The sequence below is a fragment of the Barbus barbus genome (genome assembly GCF_936440315.1).
Source record: "Barbus barbus genome assembly, chromosome: 12".
Classification (NCBI taxonomy): domain Eukaryota; kingdom Metazoa; phylum Chordata; class Actinopteri; order Cypriniformes; family Cyprinidae; genus Barbus; species Barbus barbus.
In genome coordinates, this window is record NC_136740.1 from 18,603,328 (window position 1) to 18,628,620 (window position 25,293).

General features: G+C 44.0%; 1 protein-coding gene and 1 long non-coding RNA gene across 2 annotated transcripts in view; one reads left to right on the plus strand and one right to left on the minus strand.

Annotated features, from left to right (window-relative positions):
• The window catches only part of LOC306878449 (zinc finger protein 804B-like), a gene marked incomplete at both ends in the record, with an annotated part of 127,761 nt that overhangs the window by 42,176 nt on the left and 60,292 nt on the right, over window positions 1-25,293 (plus strand). The window lies entirely within an intron of this gene.
• On the minus strand, window positions 6,534-9,608 carry LOC306877698. The gene is made up of 5 exons (XR_013784895.1): window positions 9,096-9,608; window positions 7,609-7,650; window positions 7,409-7,478; window positions 7,255-7,309; window positions 6,534-7,121 (listed from the first exon to the last, which is right to left on the minus strand). It is a non-coding gene; the product is annotated as an uncharacterized lncRNA (long non-coding RNA).

A 25,293-nucleotide genomic window follows, 5' to 3' on the forward strand; every position in this document is an offset into this window, starting at 1 on the left:
TCTTGTAGAACCATCTGTCCAAAAGGCCTGTCACAGCTGCTGAAAGCAAATCATTGTTAGCAATGAATCAGAATAGACCATTTTAGCACATGATATAAAAGACACAAACATACATAAATAAGCTAATTCATGTTGGTGTGTGTGTGTGTGTGTGTGTATACACATAAATAAATTATATATACACTCACCTAAAGGATTATTAGGAACACCTGTTCAATTTCTCATTAATGCAATTATCTAATCAACCAATCACATGGCAGTTGCTTCAATGCATTTAGGGGTGTGGTCCTGGTCAAGACAATCTCCTGAACTCCAAACTGAATGTCAGAATGGGAAAGAAATGTGATTTAAGCAATTTTGAGCGTGGCATGGTTGTTGGTGCCAGACGGGCCGGTCTGAGTATTTCACAATCTGCTCAGTTACTGGGATTTTCACGCACAACCATTTCTAGGTTTTACAAAGAATGGTGTGAAAAGGGAAAAACATCCAGTATGCGGCAGTCCTGTGGGCGAAAATGCCTTGTTGATGCTAGAGGTCAGAGGAGAATGGGCCGACTGATTCAAGCTGATAGAAGAGCAACTTTGACTGAAATAACCACTCGTTACAACCGAGGTATGCAGCAAAGCATTTGTGAAGCCACAACACGCACAACCTTGAGGCGGATGGGCTACAACAGCAGAAGACCCCACCGGGTACCACTCATCTCCACTACAAATAGGAAAAAGAGGCTACAATTTGCACGAGCTCACCAAAATTGGACGGTTGAAGACTGGAAAAATGTTGCCTGGTCTGATGAGTCTCGATTTCTGTTGAGACATTCAGATGGTAGAGTCAGAATTTGGCGTAAACAGAATGAGAACATGGATCCATCATGCCTTGTTACCACTGTGCAGGCTGGTGGTGGTGTAATGGTGTGGGGGATGTTTTCTTGGCACACTTTAGGCCCTTTAGTGCCAAATGGGCATCATTTAAATGCCACGGCCTACCTGAGCATTGTTTCTGACCATGTCCATCCCTTTATGACCACCATGTACCCATCCTCCGATGGCTACTTCCAGCAGGATAATGCACCATGTCACAAAGCTCGAATCATTTCAAATTGGTTTCTTGAACATGACAATGAGTTCACTGTACTAAAATGGCCCCCACAGTCACCAGATCTCAACCCAATAGAGCATCTTTGGGAAGTGGTGGAACGGGAGCTTCGTGCCCTGGATGTGCATCCCACAAATCTCCATCAACTGCAAGATGCTATCCTATCAATATGGGCCAACATTTCTAAAGAATGCTTTCAGCACCTTGTTGAATCAATGCCACGTAGAATTAAGGCAGTTCTGAAGGCGAAAGGGGGTCAAACACAGTATTAGTATGGTGTTCCTAATAATCCTTTAGGTGAGTGTATATAATATATATATATATATATATCTGTGTTTGTGTGTGTACACTTTCACACATTGTGCACCATAAACTGTGCCACTTTATCCAAGCTTTTAGGCCGCATTTAGACAGTGGCGGGTCATAGATCTTTGTTATCAAACGCTTTCTGCATGACACTAATCATGCTCTGCTGGTTCCAAAGGAGCCATCATGTTTACTGGGCTTACAGTGTGTCATAAGAGAGTCTCTTGTGTCCTGGACTATATAACTGGCGCGTATCATCTGTTTGCTCGCAGCTCATTTCCTTGTTTCCTAGGGGGCTCTGCTTTTAGCATATAGTGCCACTGTTTACAGGCTATATGTTTTGCTCTTTTTTTGCTAGACTTTTATTTGCAGACACAGAGTGAATTATTGGATAATTCTGTTCATTGTAATAGCTTTGCATTTGACAAATATGTGGAATCATTTTGTTATGCTTTTTTTCTATATGACCATTTGGCTGATGGAATAAGTTAAGACTTTGAATTCTTGATTGTGTGTGTGTGTGTGTGTGTGTGTGCAAATTCATTTTTAGAGTCGCTGGGGATTCTTAATGGGTGCTAGAATAATCCATCACACACACAGTATTCAAGTCAGCACACTGACATTAATATAGAAATTATCTTAGAAAGTGTGTATCTCTAGATGTGCGTTATAAGTGATGTACGGTAGTCAGATATTATTATTTAATGATGTATTGCCTTTTTTTGACAGCTTGTAATAGGTTTTGGATAAATGGAATTTCTTCTCAAATCTATTTTATGTATATTTGTGTGGATAATGTTTGTATGCGCAAGACTGATGCAAGACCTCGTGTTAGCGAAGGCCAAGGAAAGGAAAAAACTGGTACAACTTTTCCTGAAAAACGTTTCTTTTTGTACTCTTGTTCACATCAAAAGAGACTCTACATTTAGACAGCAAAGTGTTTGGTTGCTCACACAGTGCGTGTGGGTGGAGCAGTGTGTATGTCCGCGCAATTATAAGAGACTGCAGGAGCAGAAAGAGACAATGTTCCCTAAATGCATCTCTTTCTCATCCTTTTTGCTGTCTGTTCATATATTCATATTATTTCTGTTTTCTCTAAAGTTGTCCAGGAGAATCAAAAACTTTTTGTAGTTTTGCTACTTTGAAATTGTCACTTGACAAGCTTCAAGCTAAAAGCTAAACTGCTGTCAAAAGTAAAAAAAAAAAAAAAGTAGCTAACTTAATTGAAGCTAAATATTTACAGTATTAATTAGAATTTATCAGACTACATTTATTAACATTTACAATTGGATAGCATTTGAGTAGATCAATTTACACAAAATACCACCAAATAAAATAAAAAACTGCGGAAAACTTTGTTATTTATATATTATATACTATATTTTATATTATATATTTTTGGTAAAAGTAATTAGCAATAATACTTTGGTAAAAGTTTATTTCATTGATTTGGTGAATCATAGTAATTAAATTAGTATTATTATCATCATTATATTCATAATCTCAAATTTTTGGCCAAATTCTGCAGTCTTTCCAACATGTTACACTCCTCTATTTGAAATTTAAAATGCAAATTTAAAATTTTATATTTTCACATTTGTGCAGACCTTCTGAACGCTAAAATGACGAATAGGACACCCTATATGGCAGTTGTTTCCAACCCGGCTCCTGGAGAGCTACCATCCTGTGGATTTCAGCTCCAACCCCAATCAAACACACCTGAACCAGCTTATCAGGGTGTTCAGAGCTACTTGATAATTACAGACAGGTGTGTTGCAGCAGGGTTGGAACTGAAGTCTGCAGGACGGTAGCTCTCCAGGAGCAGGGTTAAGAGATCCCTGCCCTACGGTCTCGTGGACTTAACGGACATGCGCACGCGGCGACCATTGTAAGTCCGTAAGACCGCAAGTGCATATGAAGTGTTCCATTTGGGATAGGGCCTTCAAACATTAATCCTTCCTTTCATTGATTATACAACAACAATAACTTAAAAACACCTTTAATGTTCCACAGAAGAGAGAAAAAAAAGTCAAATGTGTTTGCAATTATATTATGTTAAATGACAGGATTTTCAGTTTTTGGTGATCTATCCCTTTAAAATCTGACATGCTAACTGCACTAACCCCACTGTTACTGATTTCAGCAGTAGACCTATTCCAACAGATCCACACACAATTGTAATTCCATCAGTATCAGCCTCGTTTCCTCTAAACATCAGAACTGCAGTGTCCACCAGTTTCCATATTTCACCACATGTGCCTCTCGCTGCATATTTATGAGTTAATTTGTCCTGTTGACAATATTAAACATTTATTGTAATGAATGTACAAGGGGCGGATGCAATCGTTCTCCTGGGTAAAACACTAGAGTCTTGGGTCTTTTCATCATTCTCAATACAGCCCTGCTTGCATCATCCTCAAAGTAATCACATGACGTTTACAAGCAGTTGCAACTGTTCTCGTCTCTCTCTTTCTCCCTTTCTTTTTTGCTCTCTACCGAATATCCAAACCCTGTTACAGCCACGGGATGTGAATCTGAACGAGCTGTCATGAATATTCAGATGCGAGGGGGTATCAGAGCAGTGTCTGTTTGAATTACAGCGGATCATACTCAGTCACAACCTTGGAGCTCCGTGTGGGAACGGGATCACGGCTCATATACTCCTTCTGATGTATTCGTACCATTTGCTGTGACATTAAGCATAAAGACCGCCACTTCAGTCTGTTGATGCAGATCTTTACAGTCTGATAGTGATGGCATTGTAATGATTTATTCGTGTTCTAATCGCTGAGCTGATTGACTTACAATGGGAAAGTTAATCTAATGGGATCTTGGAAGTAATTGCGTGCATGCCAAAAGAGACTGGCAACATCTATCTTTGATGCTGTTCTTGTGGAGTAACATCAAATTGTAACGTGCTGGATTATAGATGTCTTTACCACCAGTCTCTATTATGTTAGTCAACCAAAAAAGGATTTGTTACACTCCTCAAGCCCCCAAAAACAATTTGACCGTCTCGTAGAATGTTTTACATTTACATTTATGCATTTAGCAGACGCCTTTATCCAAAGCGACTTGCACTGCATTCAAGTTACAGTTTTACTTTTTATCAGCTCTTGCTTTCCCTGGGAATCAAACCCATGATCTTAGCGTTGCTAGCGCCATGCTCTACCATTTGAGCTATAGGAAAGCAGTAGACCTATTCCTGTTAGGCCAACCCTGCCTGTTTTAACTCCTCTTTCTGTGTGAATTTTCCTGGGTAAATTTTCCTGTCTTTCAAAGCTGCCCATAATAACATCCTCCATCTGTAGAACTGTACCAGCTGCCGACTCCATTCTTTCCTCTCATCCTCTCCCACTCTTCTCTCTCACACAGTCCCAGACCTGCAAATAACACCCAAACTGCTTTCTTATTCCCGCCGTCCCAAAACATGCAGCAGGGAGCTGCTCCAGGGCAGGGAGCGATCGGCTCCGCAGGGGTTCACCTCAGCGCTTTACTTCGCTCTGAAAGCCCCCGAAGCCTTTGAGCCCCACAGCAAAAACACCATCCCACACACTTTTGCAGGCCCACACATTATTGTGCTGTCAAGACAGAATGGGAATGAATATGTGAGTTGTTTGAGTCAAAAAGCTTATTTTTCTGAGTCATTTCTGTTATTACGTTTTTTGCCAATTGGTGACTGTTTCCTCTTAAGTTCACACAGGTGTCCTGGCAAAGTTTAATAATTGCATACTCCTCTAACATTTGACAACCTGAAAGCCTCCAAAATTAGTTTGGTATTTAGTTGACGTTTATACAGTTTTTAAAGTTTGCGAGTTCTTCCAAATACTGTTTGGGGCCACTGTGCATTTATTCAGTCTATATGAGCATATTTTGTCTGTCTTTCCATCTATTTGTCATCATAAAATATCACAATTTTCATATTCTTTCTTGTCTTTAGTTGCTGAACAGTGGTTGTCAATTTTTAATGCCAAGGATCCCTAAAAATGATTCTTTTGTAATGGACTTACCTATAAATGTCCCATTTATAGTATGATAAGCATGTTGTTACAATGACAACATATTGCTCCCAAAGTTGTCATGTATTTTATCATTGCACTACGTCAAAGCAAATTATTAAAATATGATCATAAAAATTTAATGCTACACTTTTCTTTTTGTTTGAAATTAACAAAATTTAAATGAGCAAGTACATGATAAATCCATCTTCAAACTTGTATTTTGCTCTGAATCACTATAGCAAATCTAAAATAATAATTAATATTTTATAGCTGTCAGAACGCATTTTACAGGAATCTTCATATCTGTAAATAAAACTAAGAAAGTTGTGGTGTCATAGTAGCTTAAAGTCACAACAAGTAAACATCAAACCAAAAAGTGTTTACAAATAAAAAGGGGAACGTGACAGTGCCTGCAATAAAACATTGGCTTGGTATTTCAGAAATGCATTTTGTTTGCATAGCATCACTTTTGCTGTGTATTTGTTAGGTTCACTTGTGTTGGTAACACTGCCAATCTATAAACCAGTTACTGCTTTGTTTTTTTTTTTGCCTATAAATAGCATCCTAGACAAGTAGGCTATTAATCATTTTCATTATTGTACCTTGAATAGCAAATTTATCTCTGATGCCAGCTTTACCAAACTTTGTAATGTCATTTTAAAACAGTTATTTTCAACAAGTCAAAACATTTTTGGATATCTCTTTTTTTGTTATTTTATTTTTGTAAAGAGGTAGAGTTTTGTTGTCATTGGCAACATTTGCACTGATAACCATGGGCTCATTTTGCGCCTCAAGCCATCAGATTTATCCACACAGAAGGAGCCAAAATACAACTCGCATAATTACCAAAACAGCGTTTTGTTGCAAGTAACTTATAGTTTTACGCTTAAGCCACTAGAGGGCCAACATAGCGTTGCTTTAAGTTTAAATTAATTACGCAAAAATGTCTTAATCTTTTTTTAAACTAACAGCCCTAAAATATTTTTGTAAAACCTTTTTCGTCTTTAATTTTTTTGAGGCCTCCGCAGGGTCTCTGGACCCTAGCTTGAAAGCCTCTTGCATAGATATTAGAGACATTTTGATAGACTGACAAGTTGCTTGTGAAATGCTTGCATATGCATTAGTCAGATACAGGGCTGGACTGGGACAAAAAATCGGCCCGGGCATTTTGACTAGAGACCGGCCCACTAGGTATTATTGGCAAAGCCATAAAGCCTTTGAATGAAAACAAACGCTGTTCTGACAGCGATGTACACGGTCCTGTTGGTATATATGTATCAATCTAATAAACTTAAACCTACACCATCCTCCCTATTCTGGTATTCTAAACAGTACTTAGCGGAAAACAAAAGACTGCTTGGTCGAGTTAACCTCCTGAACTATCTACAACACATGGTGGAAACCTGAAATTAAGACAGAGAAGACTAGAGGTGAGACATGATCATTAATGAGTATTAAAATTAATAAATTACAGATTTAGTGATATTTTCATAAACTATTTATTTACCACATCAACAAACAGCATGGCAGCACAAAATATTTTTTAAACATGGCAACCTTCAAAAAGTGAAAGGAGACAGAGAAAGAAAGTTGAGAAAGAATAACACAATTTAATTTTTGATGCCATTTTACACACAGTACTGGTACAGTATCTAGAAAATGTTGGAAAATACTGACATTATATACAGTACTTACTACTTAAGAAATTATGATGGGACCCTGAAAAACAGGACACAAGTGAAAGGACAGAGAAGGGTGAGAAAGAATGGCATTTGTTGGACTTGCTCATATGATCACAGTACTTGTATCTTTATTCCACAAAAATAGCTGAATCATATACAGTAGTACTTACGTAGGAACTTAAACAGTTGCATGGTCTAGAGAACCCCTTAAAGGATGATTAGACCCTGAAAAACAGGACAGAAAGGAACAACGATTAGATAAATAATAAAATCTATTAAGGATAGATTGTGATTGAATTGTATCACCAAAGACTATTTACTCACTGCATCAATAAAAAGTCACCCACAACACTTCCACAGCAGCAACACTGAACATATCTTAACATATGGTAACCTTTAAGAAGTGAAAGGACAGACAGCGAAGGGTGAGAAAGACTTGCACTTAATGGATTTTTTCAGACGATGACAGTACTGGTATGTTTACTCTAGAGAAATGGTTGAATCATATTCTATATAGTACTTACTTAAAATGAACCCACTTCAGGCTTCCAAAATTGACTGACAGTCTGAAATGAAACAAAGACAGATTAAGGCTGTAAGAAAACATGTTTATAAATGCCTAATACCCCAATCTCATATTTATTCTATCTACTGTCTTATGCATTAAAACCTATTAAGATGGACACATTCTAAGCATTTTCTGAGCATGTGACATGTTTGAAGTGAAGATAGATACTAAACCTATTCATTTACTTAACAATAAAGTTGAATTTAATCTTAACTGATACATAATTAGGAATGTTTTGATAATTTTATTTCACCTAACCAGGTTACAAAAGCAGCTTTCTCAGCAGGTCACTCTTCTCAGCTACCCTGTCAATGACCATGTCGGAGTCCAATGACATGAGAATGTCCTTTTCAGTGGCCATCAGCATAAACATCTCCAGCCTGTTTCCAGACAGGCTGCTTCGGAGTCTGCTTTTAATGAACTTGAGTGTAGAGAATGTTCTCTCACAGGCAACCTGAGTGAGAGAGAGGGTCAGCAGGTACTTGTATGCCAGCCCAAGGAGATGGTAGGCATCAGACAGCATGTTGAACCGCCTGAGAATTTGATAGCAGCACAGTGGGCAATTTTTGCAAGAATCACAGATTTTGGTCACAATTTCACTTCCTTCGTCCCATTCTTCAGATCTGTCCTCTGCTGTTCTGGTCCTGTAGTCATCTACATGTGATGTCTTAAGCCTTTCCCACTGTCCAGCAAAACTTTTCAGTTCTGACTGAAGGTTATTTACTGTAGCCATGCTGTCAAATTTGAGTAGACATGTGCTGAGGTTTTGAAGTGCATTACTAGGAAGAGAAACTGTTCTGACCTGGCTAAACTTCCTGGGGTCCAACCATGCCAAATCTGCAACAAGAGGGCCATTTGTGACAAATCGTCTGTGGATTGTCACCTAAAAGATAAACCTGTTTCTCCATCACCTGTTCAACTCTGATGATTCAATAAGGACATCTCCTGGTTTCACCTTTATGTTTCTCTCTCACATATCCAAACCGATCATGACTAGCAGCTTTTATGGCTGTGGCTCCAGCAAACAGCTGATAAACCGATCAGCTGATCAACAGGAGAAGGAGGGGGAGAGAATGAGAGAAGCCGAGGCAGCTGCGCAGCGTAAAGACACAGGATAACTCCAGCTTTGTTTTTTTTTTTTTTCATTCTAGCTGAAATACAGGACAAATCGCGTTCCTTTTCACCTCAATACGTAACGCGTAATATTTTCTCTGAATACGGGACGATTACGTTTTTTACGTTTGGCAACCCATACTAACTAACCTTATCAATAATTCACTCTCAGTAACATCATAGCATCAGCATAGAAACTCTGTCATCATGCTAACTAGTACACAGTAGGAGTTGTTGCAACTGACTGTAAAAAGTTAGCAAGCACAACGAAAATAAGCTACACCTACTTGGTTCATAAGTTTTTTTATGGTTTTACTTGGTTTTACTTACCTCAAGTTCAGTTCTGCCACTTGGACCGGCGGCCGCCTCGGGTCTCTCCTCCTCCTGCCTCCCCTTTCCCTCTTCAACCTGCGGCTGCTGGCCTCCATCACTTGCTAATTTTACTGAAGTGGAAGCTCCACTATAGCCACCAAACAACTGTGATATTTTAGCATATTTGGCAGCATCTGCCTGAAGGGCTAGTTTCTTTTTGGCCCTAATTTTTTCGGCTCCTCCTGCTCCTTTGCGTTTTTTGTTCTCCATTTTTGTTCAGCAATGATATGTGATTGCTGAGCCGTTGCAAGGGGGAGGGTGCATCTGACCTCCTCGGCTGTAATTGGTCCAGCCCAGAGTCGATCATGACCAATTGGCCAATCCGCCACCTTTAATAGTTTATAACGTTACAAAAAAACAAAACAAAAAAAACAAACCAAAAACATCGCCGGCCGGCCCACAAAAGACGAAAATCACCATCGGCCCACCGGGCAAATGCCCGGTATGCCCTATGGCCAGTCCAGCCATGGTCAGATAGTTGGAGCAGGACTATATCTGGTGGGGTTGTGGTATGGTCGAGGTCATGTGGTGAGTTTGATGTAAAGTGACGGTAATGTGAGTTGAGAGCAGATCCCCTGAGGGACACTGGGCTCTGGGAAAGACAGACCGGAGCTTTAGATCACTGCTCCCATGCTAATGCGTGCCTGACTGCGCCTCATTCGCCTGGGGAGCAGGCTAAACACACTGCTGCTTACAAAATTCCCAAAAAGGGCAAATTATTTAGAGGAACTGGAGTAGATGGCTGGCACAGAATCATTGAGAAGGATTTTAGCACATGCCCTACATGAATTAGTGGTTTGCTAACACTATAGTGAGATTTTGTAGTGTTTCCACTAGGCGTTTCCAGGTCTATGTGATAAAGATAGGCCAATGACCAATCAAAACTAGGCCACTAACCAACAACAACACAAAACAGTACCAAAAAAAAAAATTGTAACTTGCAATGTAGAAAAAAAAAATCCAAATCAGAATTAAAATAAGTATTGTATAATTTATAGTATAGCAGCAACAAAATGCTATTTATTTATATAACATATAATAATATAACCTGATTTGAACTGAAGGCTGGATGTTAGTTATGGCAGCATATTTCTGACATGTAATGAAAAAAAAAAGTATCTCACAATTCAACCTTTTTTATTGCAATTCTAAATACAAAAAATTCTTAATGCGAATTTCTAAGTCAGAAGAATTGTTTCATGACAATAGAAGAAGTACCTGCAACCCTGTATCTTACAACTCTGACTTATTGGAATTTTTCATAGATTAGTCACAAATGTTTGTATTCAAATCTTATTTCTGTGAATTATCAAACCCTTAAAGCACAGAACAAAAATACACAGGGTTAAACTGCATTTTAAAAGTATTTAAAAACCAAAACAACACTATATACTAAAGCTGCACTATACCTACTAGTATTACTGTTATATTAGTGCTACTTAGTTGGGAGTCATTAATGTTTTCTGTTTCTTTCTTCATAAACTGAATTCTCTTTTATTTGTAATCAAGGCTGTTTCCACAGCAACACACATTTAAGCAATTAGTGAGCGGACAATGTTTTGCTTTATATATCCTCTTCTTAATAGGACCTCTAGGTTGACACAATCCAGAAAATGTTCTTATCATTGCAAGTCAGACATGGAGTCATCATCTGACCGAGCGCGGGCGAAGCTATTGGCAGATGCACAAATGTAATCTACCCCTTCAATGGCATGTCAATAGAGAGTTCTGATAATGAGAGAGGCTGACGAATTGACAGAGCAGTGCCCTGGAAATTCATTATCATTCCTTCAGAAGGTACATAAACAGCATATGGTGGGGAGGCAGAAAACATGTGTGAGGGGTAAATTAGCTTGTAATGATTCCCGTGGTGGAGGAAACCTCTACTCGTCTGAAATGCCAGCAAAGCCTCCTTTCTCAATCTGCCGAATTAAATCGAACAAAAGGATTGTGGTGGCCTGCTACCGCTTTAGACTCTAATGTGGTTGCTGTGGAGGAGCGAGAGCAAGGCAGAGATGTTTGTAGGTAAATTGATGTGTTCTTATCTGTTCTTCCATTTTTTTTTATTTTTATTTTTTGTTAACAACTGTTTATTGAATTTTATTCTGTGGAACAGAAGTACAAAGCAAAAAGCAGCTGTACAAATTTAGAACCCACCCCAACCCATCCCACCCCCTGGTAGACTTAAAAAAAAAAAATAAAAAAAAAAATTATAATAATAAAAATATATTAATTAATATTAATAGATAAACAAATAACAATAAAATTATTTTTACAAAGATTTTAGAAAAGAAGACACAACATTAAAAGCTGAATGCCATGAATTTTAACAGTTTTCACATTAGATCCATGTATATGAGAAGTAGAGAGTTCCATCGAGATAATGTCCAACAAATACACAGTCCAGGTTCATCTGTCCATTGTGTGAAGAGGATTCCAACGGTTGACCAGCAATTTTTTTGCTGCTGTGAGAGCAGCTAACATGTAAAGATCTTTGATGGACGGACAAGGTGAAGTCCCAAAAGTCATTCATGAAAAAATGGCACGGAGTCAAACATATCTCAGTACCCAACAAATATGATAGGTCCAGTGAGTCCAAAAAGGTGAGAGAGAGGGGCACTCCCAAAAAAATGCAAAAAGTGTCTAAAACTCCTTGGGAACAGAGATTACACTTAGGAGAAGATGACAGATTCATATAAAAACATTTCATTGGAGTCAAGTAAACCCTATGCAGCAATTTCCAATGAATCATTTGGTGATTTAGGGTTTTTAGAAGACAATTTAAACATACCCATACCTGATCGGAAAATAAAACATGCACATCCTCATTAAGTTCCTTAGCTCAAACAGTTGTAATAGATAAAAGTTTGTATGAAAGTGCAAGAAAGAGATAGATGTCTGAAGCAGAGGAGGGAGATTCCTCAGAAGGAAGGATTAGTTTGCGCAAAGGCTGAACAGGGTGCCTGACAGATTATATTGAGTTTTAAGATTCTGGAAGGATTTGAAACCACTATCATCATAGATATCTCCCAGAGTGTTTACTTTATTATGAATCCATTGCGGACAATGAAATGGAGTACTGCCTAACAAAATTATTATTATTGTTATTATTTGTAGCTATTTGTGAATGTCTTTCAACATCCCTCCATGTGGAGAGGAGGTGGGTTACAATGGGACCAAACCGAGATTTACACTGCCTAAGCGGAACTCCTGAAAAAACAAGATGCATCAATTTATAAGGATAAACAATAGATTCCTCAATTGCTCTCCAAGACACAGAAGCGTCAGGATCAAACCAAACTGCTAAAGGGTGGAGGGAAAAGGCTTGAGCATACAGTCTAAAATTAGGGAAAGAAAGAGCTCCATGTAATCTACATCGTTATAAGGTAGTCAGTTTAATACGAGGACGTTTCCCATCCCATATATACCGTGAAACACCTGCATCTAGTTTGTTCCAGTAGCCAACCGGTGGAGCGAGAGGAATCATAGAAGAAAAGAAATTGATTCGTGGGAGAGCATTCATTTTAATAACTGATTATACAGGCCTGAAAAGTAGGAAGACAAGACCAATTTTCCAAATCTGAGGATACTTTGGCTAGAATACCATTATAGTTTTTTGAGACGATTTCTTGCAGGGAAGGAAAAACATCTATCCCCAAGTACTTTGAACCAATTGGAATAGATATAGAAAGGGACATGGAATCAATTTTAGAATTGAGGGGAAGTAAACATGACTTACTCCAATTAATTTTAAACCCTGAGAGAGATCCAAAATGGTCAAATAATTCAACACATGAGGAATAGAATGTGATGGCTTCTCCAAAAACAATAAGGTATCATCAGCAAACAAAGAAATATGATTATGAGTATAACCTGCGTAAGTTACCCGAAGCTGAGCGAGATTTAATGAATCCCGTTTGGTCATGATGAACTAGCCCAGGGCTGTCCAAACTCGGTCCTGGAGGGCCGGTGTCCTGCAGAGTTTAGCTCCAACCCTAATCAAACACACCTAAAGCAGCTAATCAAGCTCTTACTAGGCATACTAGAAACTTCCATGCAGGTGTGTTGAGGCAAGTTGGAGCTAAACTCTGCAGGACACCGGCCCCCCAGGACCGAGTTTGGACAGCCCTGAACTAGCCTATTCATAAATTTCTCTAGACGAGATAGTGCTTTAGCATATAATTTAACATCAGTCCCTATCAAAGAAAGTGGCCGGTAACTAGAACAGGAAGTCGGATCTTTATCTTTTTTTAACAAAAGAGAAATAAAAGCTATATTAATGGATGGGTGAAATGAGCCTTGAGTAACTGAAAAATGTATCATATCTAACATGAGGGGGCCTAAATCTGACCAAAAAGAAGTATACAATTCAATTGGAATGCCATCTTCTCGTTTGGCTCTGTTCGAAGGCGGTCGCATTTTTCTTCCCTCCCTCCCTCCTGAACTTCCCTGCTTGCTCTCTTGTATTGTCCTGTCCTTCTTAAGAGACTCTCGCTGCACTATTTACAAAACCGAAATTATGGATCTGATCAACTGGTCTCTTAACGCAATTGACACCATCTTCTCGACTAGGAAAGCGGGATCTGGAGAACCGGAATGTCCCGCTGGGACGTTTGCTGCTGGCTACACGATGGACGCATGGGAGAGATGGCGGGTCGTGTGTCTGGCGGCTCTCTCCGTGGAGGACATTGAAGACATCTTCTTATTCGGAACAATGATAACTGGGTTTCTGCTATTTGGATTAGGCGTTGCCCTAAATTATCCGAAAATTAAGGAGACGGGACTGGCTATCCAAAACCTCTCACGGCTGCCCGTCATGATGGAGGCTGTAGGCAGAGCGGTCGCCTCGGAGACAGAGGCGATTAACCGCAATATGGATTCGATCACGGCTAAGCTCTCGGCTTTGGAAAGGAAAATTGATGGACAAGCAGATCAGAATGGACAATGAGAATAGCTGTGAAACTGGAAGACAGCTGTTCGCCCTAAGACAAAACAATCTTATCTCTTTCCGGCTTCCCACAACAGAACGGCTTGGCAAGGCCGCTCTGGTATCAACTCTCCGGTGAATACTGCAGGGAGACGCTCATTCTTCCATTCCCTCCCCCCATCAAACACCTTGTTATTGTCGGGCGCTTGTGCTCTGTCCAAGGTCGTTTCCATGGCAATTGCTATGTCGCATCACAACTTGCGAACTGAGTCGACTGGTTTGGAGTGCTGGCGAAACGGATTTCAAGGCATACGAACTCACACGAACTTACACATACACACACTCATACACCTCCCTACCCCCATCCCACACCTTCGTCGCTTCATCCTGTCAGTGATAACGGGTCCGTGTGGTTGCGCTGTAATGGCTGCTGGCCGGATGGCTGTTTCGTCTGAACTAGGATTACTATGCAAGTTATGTTCCTGTGTTGACTGTGCTTTATGCTGAGGTTTTTGTCTGTTCTCACACTGCACTCTCGTCCAGGAGCGTAGTGTGAGGACAATTTTTTTCTCCTCTCTTTCCTCATGTTATGCTGTATTTCTTCTTCTTTATTGCATTTCGTTGCCTTGTACCTACATGTGCAATGACAATAAATTGAATCCAATCCAATCCAATCTATGCCTGGGGATTTCCCCTTGTTCATAGATCAAATTGCTGACTCCAGCTCCTGAAGAGAGATCGGTTCAGCCAGGTATTCCGAATCTGAATCTGACAGCCTAGATAAATCAAGGTTGGACAGAAAAGATGCAAAAGAGCCAGGGTCACAATCAGCAGAAGAAGTATAGAGGTTAAAGTAAAAAGAGTGAAAGGCGATATTAATGTCTTTTGGGTCTGTCATAATGAGCACAGATTGGGATTTCACAGCTGAAATATTAGCAAACTTTTCATTGTTGCGTAATCTTAGGGCTAAAATGTGGCTTGGTCTACTCCCTTGAAAATAGTAATTCTGCCTGGATCTTTGAATCAGGAATTCTGCCCTGGATCTCAGTATTGAATTGAGTTCAGACTGCCATGATTTTACTGAGTGTATTGTCTGAGAAACAACGCTGATTATCTCTAGTCAGATTCTGGAGCTGTGATTCCAGTTCAACTATCTTTTTGTGTCTGTTTTTCTGAAGGAAAGAGGCATATGAAATTGAGTTATTCCTTATAAATCCTTTAACTGGATTCCAAAGTGTTCGAGGATCATTCACTGAACCTTGGTTAATTTCAATAAACTCCTTGTCCGTGTACCACAGCAGTTTAAAGATGAAAACCCGTTTAGCGTGATCGGAGGAGAGCCTTGTGTACACTCGATGCTCTCGCTCCACTTCAATCTCTTTGCCCGCCAGAGACGGGAGCCACGTCGGTAGCGATCTTTTCAAAAAGCCCATACGGTCGTCCTTTTCGGAGATTTCAGGCAATCCAACCAGGATTGCTGCGCCTATTGCGATCCTGTAAATCCACAACCTGTTGCTCGAGCACTGCTACTTGCCTATTGTGATCTGCAACAACTTTCTTTTGTTCTCTCATCTCCCCTGTAAGAAGATCCAGTTTAGAGCATAGCAACTGAACAACTGACATGTGAGAAGTGAACTCGTCCCGCATCACCGTCAACTCGGTTCTTAGAATGTCCTCAAAATGTGTAACAGTGTTCGCCATCTTGTCCATCATATTGCTCACGGTCGGTGGCTTGGATTTCTTCTTAATCGGAGAAGCCGGTGGAGACAACTCCTGCTGTTTTACGACTGCATGCCATCAGGTAAAGCACCACCAATGAATAAAACTTAAAACAAAACAAAAAAATCAGCAAAAAGAGGCCAAACGTACGGAGCTCTACTCGTGTGCGAATAGGTTCATGAGCACATCACTTGACTCCTGTTTTTCCATTTCTGAGTAATCATTCAGACAAACTAAATCCTCACAAAGCACGCCATCTGGTTGTGCTTACAGGAGAAATGACTGTTTGCCACCAGAGACTGACATTGAAGTGATTTTACAAACTCTGACAACAGTAACCCATTAAAACCCCATAAATGGTGAAAGGTAATTAACCAATCCTTATAACAATTCTTATAAGTATGAATTAATTTTTGACTTTCAGACTGTGTTAGCTCTTACAAGGGCACTTTGTCGCTAGTTAAAATTGTGAATTGTACACTGTGAGTGTAACAAGTCAAATTAATTGCCTTAAAGTAATTAAATAATTTTCACAGTGAGTGAAGTTAATAATTGATTTTATTCAACTAGTTGCAAGCAAACTTAACTTGTTTTATATTGTACTAATGATGCTGTACCACCAACAAGTTGTTAATGTTGACAAAACAGTTAAATGTACCCATTGTGAAGACCACATTAGGTGAATTGATTATACAAGACTACTTTATAATGCAATTAATTATGATTTGTCAGGGTTTATAATGCAAGTAATGTGGCAATTACATTGCTATTCCACTTTGACAACTGTCAAGGTGCCTTTGCAAAAGCAAAACACATGACTATAATGGTGACAACGAATTACAACAAAACTAGATCAGGATTGCTAAATAGATCTAAAACATCTATTTATTACAAATTACATCTATTCCTATCATACTCAATATATTAGATGTCAACATGCCAGTGAGCAGCAGTGGTCAAATTTAATCAGAATGTGTTAGTTTTGGCCAAAAAGAAGAGTGGATGGTAAACTGTTTTCTCATTGCATGTATGCATCTTTTTCCCCCCGAAAATGTAGTATACTACTTGTGCACAATACTGTAAGTGGTAAAAAATAATTGTGAAAATTTATGGATATTATTTGTACATGCCCTAGTAAAAAAGTATATTTAAATTACATTTATTTCATACTAAGTATTGTTCAAATCTATTAACATATTTACTGACATATCACTCGAGACTTACTGATATAAAAATTATTATTAAACTTTATTTGGAGTACTAACTGTGCACAACGTACATTTCTTAATATTAGGCCTAAAATGTGTTTTGATGTCACTATTGATGAGGATTGTATGACCTTTAAATAAAAAATGGTTTTTAAATACAAGAAACGGTTTTTAAATGCAATAGTTCCACTTTAGCACAGTATATCTTTATTTGGACCGTAGCAATACTTCAGCAAAATTAAAGTGCATTAAATACAAAATTAGTTGTTCCAATATGGCAGACTTTTAGTATACCAGTTTAGTATATACACTCACCTAAAGGATTATTAGGAACACCATACTACTACTGGGTTTGACCCCCTTTCGCCTTCAGAACTGCCTTAATTCTACGTGGCATTGATTCAACAAGGTGCTGAAAGCATTCTTTAGAAATGTTGGCCCATATTGATAGGATAGCATCTTGCAGTGGATGGAGATTTGTGGGATGCACATCCAGGGCACGAAGCTCCCGTTCCACCACATCCCAAAGATGCTCTATTGGGTTGAGATCTGGTGACTGTGGGGGCCATTTTAGTACAGTGAATTCATTGTCATGTTCAAGAAACCAATTTGAAATGATTCGAGCTTTGTGACATGGTGCATTATCCTGCTGGAAGTAGCCATCAGAGGATGGGTACATGGTGGTCATAAAGGGATGGACATGGTCAGAAACAATGCTCAGGTAGGCCGTGGCATTTAAACGATGCCCAATTGGCATTAAGGGGCCTAAAGTGTGCCAAAAAAACATCCCCCACACCATTACACCACCACCACCAGCCTGCACAGTGGTAACAAGGCATGATGGATCCATGTTCTCATTCTGTTTACGCCAAATTCTGACTCTACTATCTGAATGTCTCAACAGAAATCGAGACTCATCAGACCAGGCAACATTTTTCCAGTCTTCAACCGTCCAATTTTGGTGAGCTCGTGCAAATTGTAGCCTCTTTTTCCTATTTGTAGTGGAGATGGGTGGTACCCGGTGGGGTCTTCTGCTGTTGTAGCCCATCCGCCTCAAGTTTGTGCGTGTTGTGGCTTCACAAATGCTTTGCTGCATACCTCAGTTGTAACTAGTGGTTATTTCAGTCAAAGTTGCTCTTCTATCAGCTTGAATCAGTCGGCCCATTCTCCTCTGACCTCTAGCATCAACAAGGCATTTTCGCCCACAGGACTGCCGCATACTGGATGTTTTTCCCTTTTCACACCATTCTTTGTAAACCCTAGAAATGGTTGTGCGTGAAAATCCCAGTAACTGAGCAGATTGTGAAATACTCAGACCGGCCCGTCTGGCACCAACAACCATGCCACGCTCAAAATTGCTTAAATCACCTTTCTTTCCCATTCTGACATTCAGTTTGGAGTTCAGGAGATTGTCTTGACCAGGACCACACCCCTAAATGCATTGAAGCAACTGCCATGTGATTGGTTGATAAGATAATTGCATTAATGAGAAATTGAACAGGTGTTCCTAATAATCCTTTAGGTGAGTGTATATATACCAGCAATTGCAGTGTATTTGTATTAAGTACATATATGTAAATGTATTTGTAATATACTTAGCATAACGTAAATATATTTCAAATACATTTTAGTATATTTATTTTTCACTAGGGTGGATGTACGTAAGTCTGTTATTTTGCCTTCATAGCACATCAGGGTTTACAGTGTGGGCCTGTTTGTGATCTAAGCCAGACACTGAATCATAAGAATCTGATCAATCCTGTAATATAATTTGCCCACTCATTTATTGATATCTCCATTCAGTCATTTACATCAGATGTATCTTTTAAAGATGGCTGGGCAGAATAAGCTTGTATGGCTGTCCTCCCCATGTAAACACTTCACACATCAGTGGAAAATTGTTGGTGAGCGTTTGACACAGCTCTAATCTCAGGCCTGCACTGCCTTCTTCTCAGTGCTGTCAGGGCTGCTACGATGAGCCTGTCACTCACATGATTAATTGCATAGTAATGACTTCCCATCATGCAGAAGCAGCACTCAGGAACAGACTGACGGTTCGGCTCTTTTTTGCGCAGTGGCAGATGAACTTCACCAGAATGCAGAGCAGGCATGACCTGACTTTGCTCACTTCCTCTCTCTCTCTTTCTTCTTCCCACTCAGGAAAACGCTTTTCTCGGGCTCCGCTGATCGATACTCATCCATCCATCTCCCTCACGCTTTCTATTTCTTCCCTAGCTCTCTAAATTATTGAGACCAAGGTTGACCCTTCTCCTGTGGGACATCAATTATAAAAGGCACAGCAAGCCTGAGAGAGGCTCAGAAAAACCTCCGAAGTGATTGATTATGAATCGCAACTCATGAGACTTTAAGGAAGAATTACTACAGACTTTTCACATCCAGGAAAAGACGAAGACTTTATGAAGTGTGGACAAGGGAATAAAGCACAAACACACAGCAAACCAGACACACATGAGTGAACAAGGCGATGAATTGTGAAACAGAGGACTGAGACTGAGCTTGTGGCCTGTTTTACACAGCACCCAGATTAACAATTTACAGTATTCACAAGTACCGTGTTTTCGGTGCTGAGCCTATTTTTTCAGCATTGTACTTTGAACTCGGCAGAAAATACGTTAAAAATTCACTGTAAACCTGTTCATCATCACAGTCTTTTGCAGTATAGGCAGATGATTTTCTGCACACTGTGGGTTTGGCTCCATTCCATTTACAGTAGTTTATTTATCCTCTGGAATCAAATGTGATCTCCATCCTCACGTAAATTAGATTTCAATCAAGTTTTCAATAATGGCCGACTCCTGATAACCATTTTATAGTTTATGGTAGTTACTGTATTACAAGAATTGCTCTATGCTGTAACCCAGAAATGGCTTTATTTTGCATATAGAGCCACAGTTCTGTTACGCAGCAGAAAGTGTCCGTGTGAAAGAACAACACATGCTTGCTCAGATGGAAAGACTGAGAAGTTAAAAAGAAAACGTCTCGGTTACGTACGTAACCCTCGTTCCCTGATGGAGGGAACGGAGACGTTATGTCGTGACGACATTAGGGGATTTACTTGGAAGCCCCGACTGCCTCTGATAAGAGAAAACGCCAATGAAATTTGGCTAGTGGATTTTGCATACCTGAGCCACTCCCCGTGCATACGGGTATAAAAAGGGCGACAGGTGCATCCACTCATCAGGTTTTCCGCTGAGGAGCCGAGAACGTGTCCCTGGCAACCAGCGATGGTTCGAGATTGTGGCATGGGGACATAACGTCTCCGTTCCCTCCATCAGGGAACGAGGGTTACGTACGTAACCGAGACGTTCCCTATCTGTCGGTCACTACGAGTTATGTCGTGACGACATTAGGGGTCTATGGAAAGCGCCACAACCTGAACCCCGTCACGACCTTGTGGCATGCAGATGTTGACAAGCTAGCGCGTGACAGACAAATGCGATGCGAAGGTCGCAACCTTCCCGTCGCCCCAGCGCAAATTCGCTAACCTTGGTGCCCGCAGGGACCACTGAGTACATTGCTGCTGGAGATAGCCAAGCCGCTGTTCCTTTCCCCAGAAATCGGAAGGGATTTCGACCTTCTATGAAAGATTGCTTCAAGTCTTTCCTGTTTGTTGTTACAGCCCGGCAGTAACGACGGGGAAGCGAGCCTTCCGGAGAAGGGCGCTACGGAGGCCACACCCTGCCCGAAGGGAGGTAACGTGTGGAGACACTGGTATGGACTGGCCCAAGCCTGGGGCAGTGCTACATACGCCTGGACCCTGGGGCAGATCCTACCTAGGAGAAGGGAGGAAGGCTGCCAGCAGGGCCTGACAGAGCTCTGTCAAAGGGAAGACACGGGCTTACCATGAGGGAAACCGTACCGTGGATGAATACACGTGTGGGATCACCCGAAGGGAATCAGGCCGCACGGGCACCTAGCCGAGTACAGGGGCTGACCGGAGACCCGGGCAAGCTAACACCGGTACTGGGCCTGGCGTCAGACTGCTCCGCCCAGCCTGACTGCCGGGGGTGCTGGAGGAACTCCGCCAGGGTTCGCCGTTCGGGGAACTAACTGGAGGAGAGAATAGGCGCTCGTATCCCCGGGTAAGGGGGAATGGCGCAGCAAGCGTGACACCGGCCAACTCTTCCCGCCACTTACCTGTTACCCAACACACGGGAAGAGACTGGCTCAACGCGGAGACTGTAAAATCTCGCGAAGGTGTTCGGTGTCGCCCAGCCCGCAGCTCTACAGATGTCTGCCAAAGAGGCGCCGTGCGCCAGCGCATAGGAGGAGGCAACACTCCGTGTGGAGTGAGCCCTCACCCCGAGGGGGCACGGCTCGCCTTGGGATTGGTACGCCAAGGCGATGGCATCCACTATCCAGTGGGCCAACCTCTGCTTGGAGACAGCCTTCCCTTTCTGCTGACCTCCGTGGCAGACAAAGAGCTGCTCGGAGCTTCTGAAGCTCCGGGTGCGGTCCACGTATATGCGCAGCGCTCTTACGGGACACAGCAACGCCAAGGCTGGGTCTGCCTCCTCCGAGGGCAGTGCTTGCAGGTTCACCACCTGATCGCGGAAGGGCGTGGTGGGAACCTTGGGCACGTATCCAGGCCGGGGTCTCAGGACAACGTGAGAGTAGGCCGGCCCAAACACAAGGCACTCTTCGCTTACCGAAAATGCTTGGAGGTCCCCGACCCTCTTGATGGAAGTGAGCGCGGTCAGGAGCGCTGTCTTGGCCGACAGGAATTTCAGCTCGACTGAGTCCAGCGGCTCAAAGGGACCCCTCTGAAGTCCAGCCAGGACAATAGAGAGATCCCAGGAGGGCATCAGGGGTGGCCTAGGAGGATTTAACCTTCTGGCACCCCTCAGGAACCTCACGATGAGATCGTGCTTCCCCAGGGACCGGCCGTCCACTGCATCGTGATGGGCCGCAATAGCAGCCACGTACACTTTCAAGGTGGAGGGCGACAGCCTGCGCTCCAACCTCTCTTGCAGGAAAGAAAGCACCACTCCAATCGTGCATCTTCGGGGGTCCTCTCGACGAGAAGAACACCAGTCCGCGAACAGACTCCACTTCAGTGCATAGGCTTGCCTAGTTGAAGGGGCCCTAGCCTGAGTGATGGTGTCCACCACAGCCTGTGGCAGGCCACTCAAGTCTGCCGCGTCCCATCCAGGAGCCACACATGGAGGTTCCACAGATCTGGACGCGGGTGCCATATGGTGCCGAGCCCCTGAGAAAGCAGGTCCTTCCTCAGAGGGATGCGCCAGGGAGGGGCTGTCGCGAGGAGGGTGAGTTCCGGAAACCAGGTCCGGGTGGGCCAATATGGCGCAACCAACAAGACCTGCTCCTCGTCCTCCCTGACCTTGCACAGCGTCTGTGCGATCAGGCTCACTGGGGGAAACGCATACTTGCGCAGAGCCCGAGGCCAGCTGTGTGCCAGTGCGTCCGTGCCGAGGGGGGCCTCGGTCAGGGAGAAATACAGCTGGCAGTGGGAGGACTCGCGGGAAGCAAACAGGTCTACCTGAGCTTCCCCGAATCGACTCCAAATCAGCCGGATCGTCTCGGGATGGAGTCGCCATTCTCCGGGGAACGTGAGCTGTCGTGAGAGCGCGTCGGCTGCACGATTGAGCTCCCCCGGAATGTGGACGGCGCGCAGCGATTTGAGCTGTGACTGACTCCAGAGGAGGAGATGGCGGGCGAGCTGTGACATGCGGCGTGATCGTAGACCCCCCTGCCGGTTGATGTACGAAACAGCCGCAGTGTTGTCCGTGCGGACCAACACGTGCTGGCCTAGAAGCAGTGGCCGGAACTGCTTTAAGGCCAGATGCACTGCCAACAGCTCTAGGCAGTTGATGTGCCAAAGCAGTCGAGGCCCCGTCCAGAGCCCCGAGGCTGCCTGCCCGTTGCATGTAGCGCCCCAGCCCCTGCTGGAGGCATCTGTTGTGACAACAACATGCCGGGACACTTGTCCTAAGGGCACCCCGGCCCGTAGGAAAGCAAGGTCTGACCAGGGGCTGAAAGAGCGGCGACACGACTGTGTGATGGTCACACGACGTGTCCCGCGGCGCCATGCCCATCTCGGGACCCGTGAGTGTAACCAGTGCTGAAGTGGTCTCATATGAAGCAACCCGAGCGGCGTGACTGCGGCTACGGATGCCATATGCCCCAGGAGCTGCTGAAACTGTTTCAGCGGAACCACTGTCCTGCCTCTGAAGGAACTCAGGCAGTTCAGCACTGATTGGGCACGCTCGTCCGTGAGACGTGCCGTCATACTCACGGAGTCTAACTCCACACCGAGAAAAGAGATTCTCTGCACAGGGGAGAGCTTGCTCTTTTCCCAGTTGACCCGAAGCCCCAACTGGCTGAGGTGCCGGAGCACCAGGTCCCTGTGACCACACAACTGTTCTCGCGACCGGGCCAGAATGAGCCAATCGTCGAGATAGTTGAGGATCCTGACGCCCACTTCCCGTAACGGGGCAAGGGCGCCCTCCGCCACCTTCGTGAAGGCACGGGGAGACAGGGAGAGCCCGAAGGGGAGGACCCTGTACTGCCATGCCCGCCCCTCGAACGCAAACCGTAGGAACGGCCTGTGTCGAGGGAGAATCGAGACATGAAAGTAAGCGTCCTTCAGGTCGATCGCTGCAAACCAATCCGCGGACTGCACGCATTTGACGATGCGCTTCTGTGTCAACATCTTGAACGGGAGCTTGTGTAGGGCCCGATTCAAGACTCGCAGGTCCAGGATTGGCCGGAGGCCACCGCCTTTCTTGGGTACCACTGGCCCTTGAGCCAGTGGCGGAACAGAAAGAAAAGAAAACACAGGATTCTCCACCCGGCCCTCCTCCGGGGGAAGGAGCGACGCTAGCCTCGTCGTCTCCTGGGAAAGAGCAAATTCCTCCATCTCCGGGTTGTGCGCGTCAGGGCCGCTTTGTCGTCTTCCTGGAGGACTTGGCGGCCGGCTGAGGCGCAGGGGGCGCCGCACTCCTGTGAGAGGCTCGACGCACCGGCCTAGGTGACGACTCAGCACGGGGCGGAGCAGCTCTGGAGGACGCAGGAGGGCGCCCACGGCGACCAGCAGACTGGGGCCTGGCCCTTGGGCCAGCGGTGGCAGCTGGAGCATCCCGCCGTTTAGGGAGGATGTGCTGAATTGCCTCCGTCTGCTTCTGTACTGCCGAGAATTGCTGGGCAAAACCCTCGACAGTGTCGCCAAATAGCCCCGTCTGGGAGATGGAGGCGTCGAGAAAGCGTACTTTGTCGACGTCCTTCATCTCGGCCAGATTGAGCCAGAGATGGCGCTCTTGGACCACTAACGTGGACATCGCCTTCCCGAGGGACCGCGCCGTGACTTTCGTCGCCCGGAGAGCGAAGTCAGTCGCCGTGCGCAGCTCCTGCATCAACCCCGGGTCGGGACTACCCTCGTGCATTTGTTTTAGTGCCTTGGCCTGGTGAACTTGCAGGATGGCCATGGCATGCAGGGCAGAGGCGGCCTGGCCCGCAGCGCTGTAAGCCTTGGCGGCGAGTGCGGCCGTCAGCTTACAGGCTTTGGACGGGAGACGCGGACGATTCCTCCAGGTGGCGGCGTTTTGCGGGCACAGGTGCACCGCAACCGCTCTCTCCACCTGGGGAATATCCACGTACCCCCTGGCCGCCCCGCCATCGAGGGTAGTGAGGACGGAGGAGGGAGACGAGCGGCTTCTGGCCGTGAAAGGGGCCGTCCACGACTTCGTCAGCTCCTCATGCACCTCCGGGAAGAAAGGCACCGGGGCAAAGTGCGGTCGCGTTTTGCGCCGATGAACCAATCATCCAGCCGCGAGGGCTCGGGACTGGGCGGTCTGTTGACCTCCAGCCCGATACTCACGGCTGCCCGGGCAAGCATGGCCGTCAGCTCTGGGTCCGGATCGGCAGTGGCGACAACACCCGAGGGGGGCAGCCCCGCCGATCGTTCATCCTCAGAGGACGAAAGCCCATCCCCCGATGCCGCGATCGACATCTGATCCTCGGGCGGCGCACCGAATGAAATGCTGGCGGCCCCGTGAGGCGAACCAGCGAAATCACTCGGGAACCGGACGGAACAAGCGCTGCGGGAGGAGTAAGAGGTCCGTGGGGACGTGCCCGGCGGAGAAGCTCTTACCGTCACCCTCAGATCTCCCAGAGCGCCAGCCGGCGGTCCTCTGCTCGAGCCAGAGAGACCGGGACGGGTGGCGGCAGAGGGTGCCAATCCTTTCAGAAAGGAAAGGCGAGAACGCAGCGTTGCCATGTTCATACGCCCACAACAGGCGCATGACTCATCCACAAACGCATC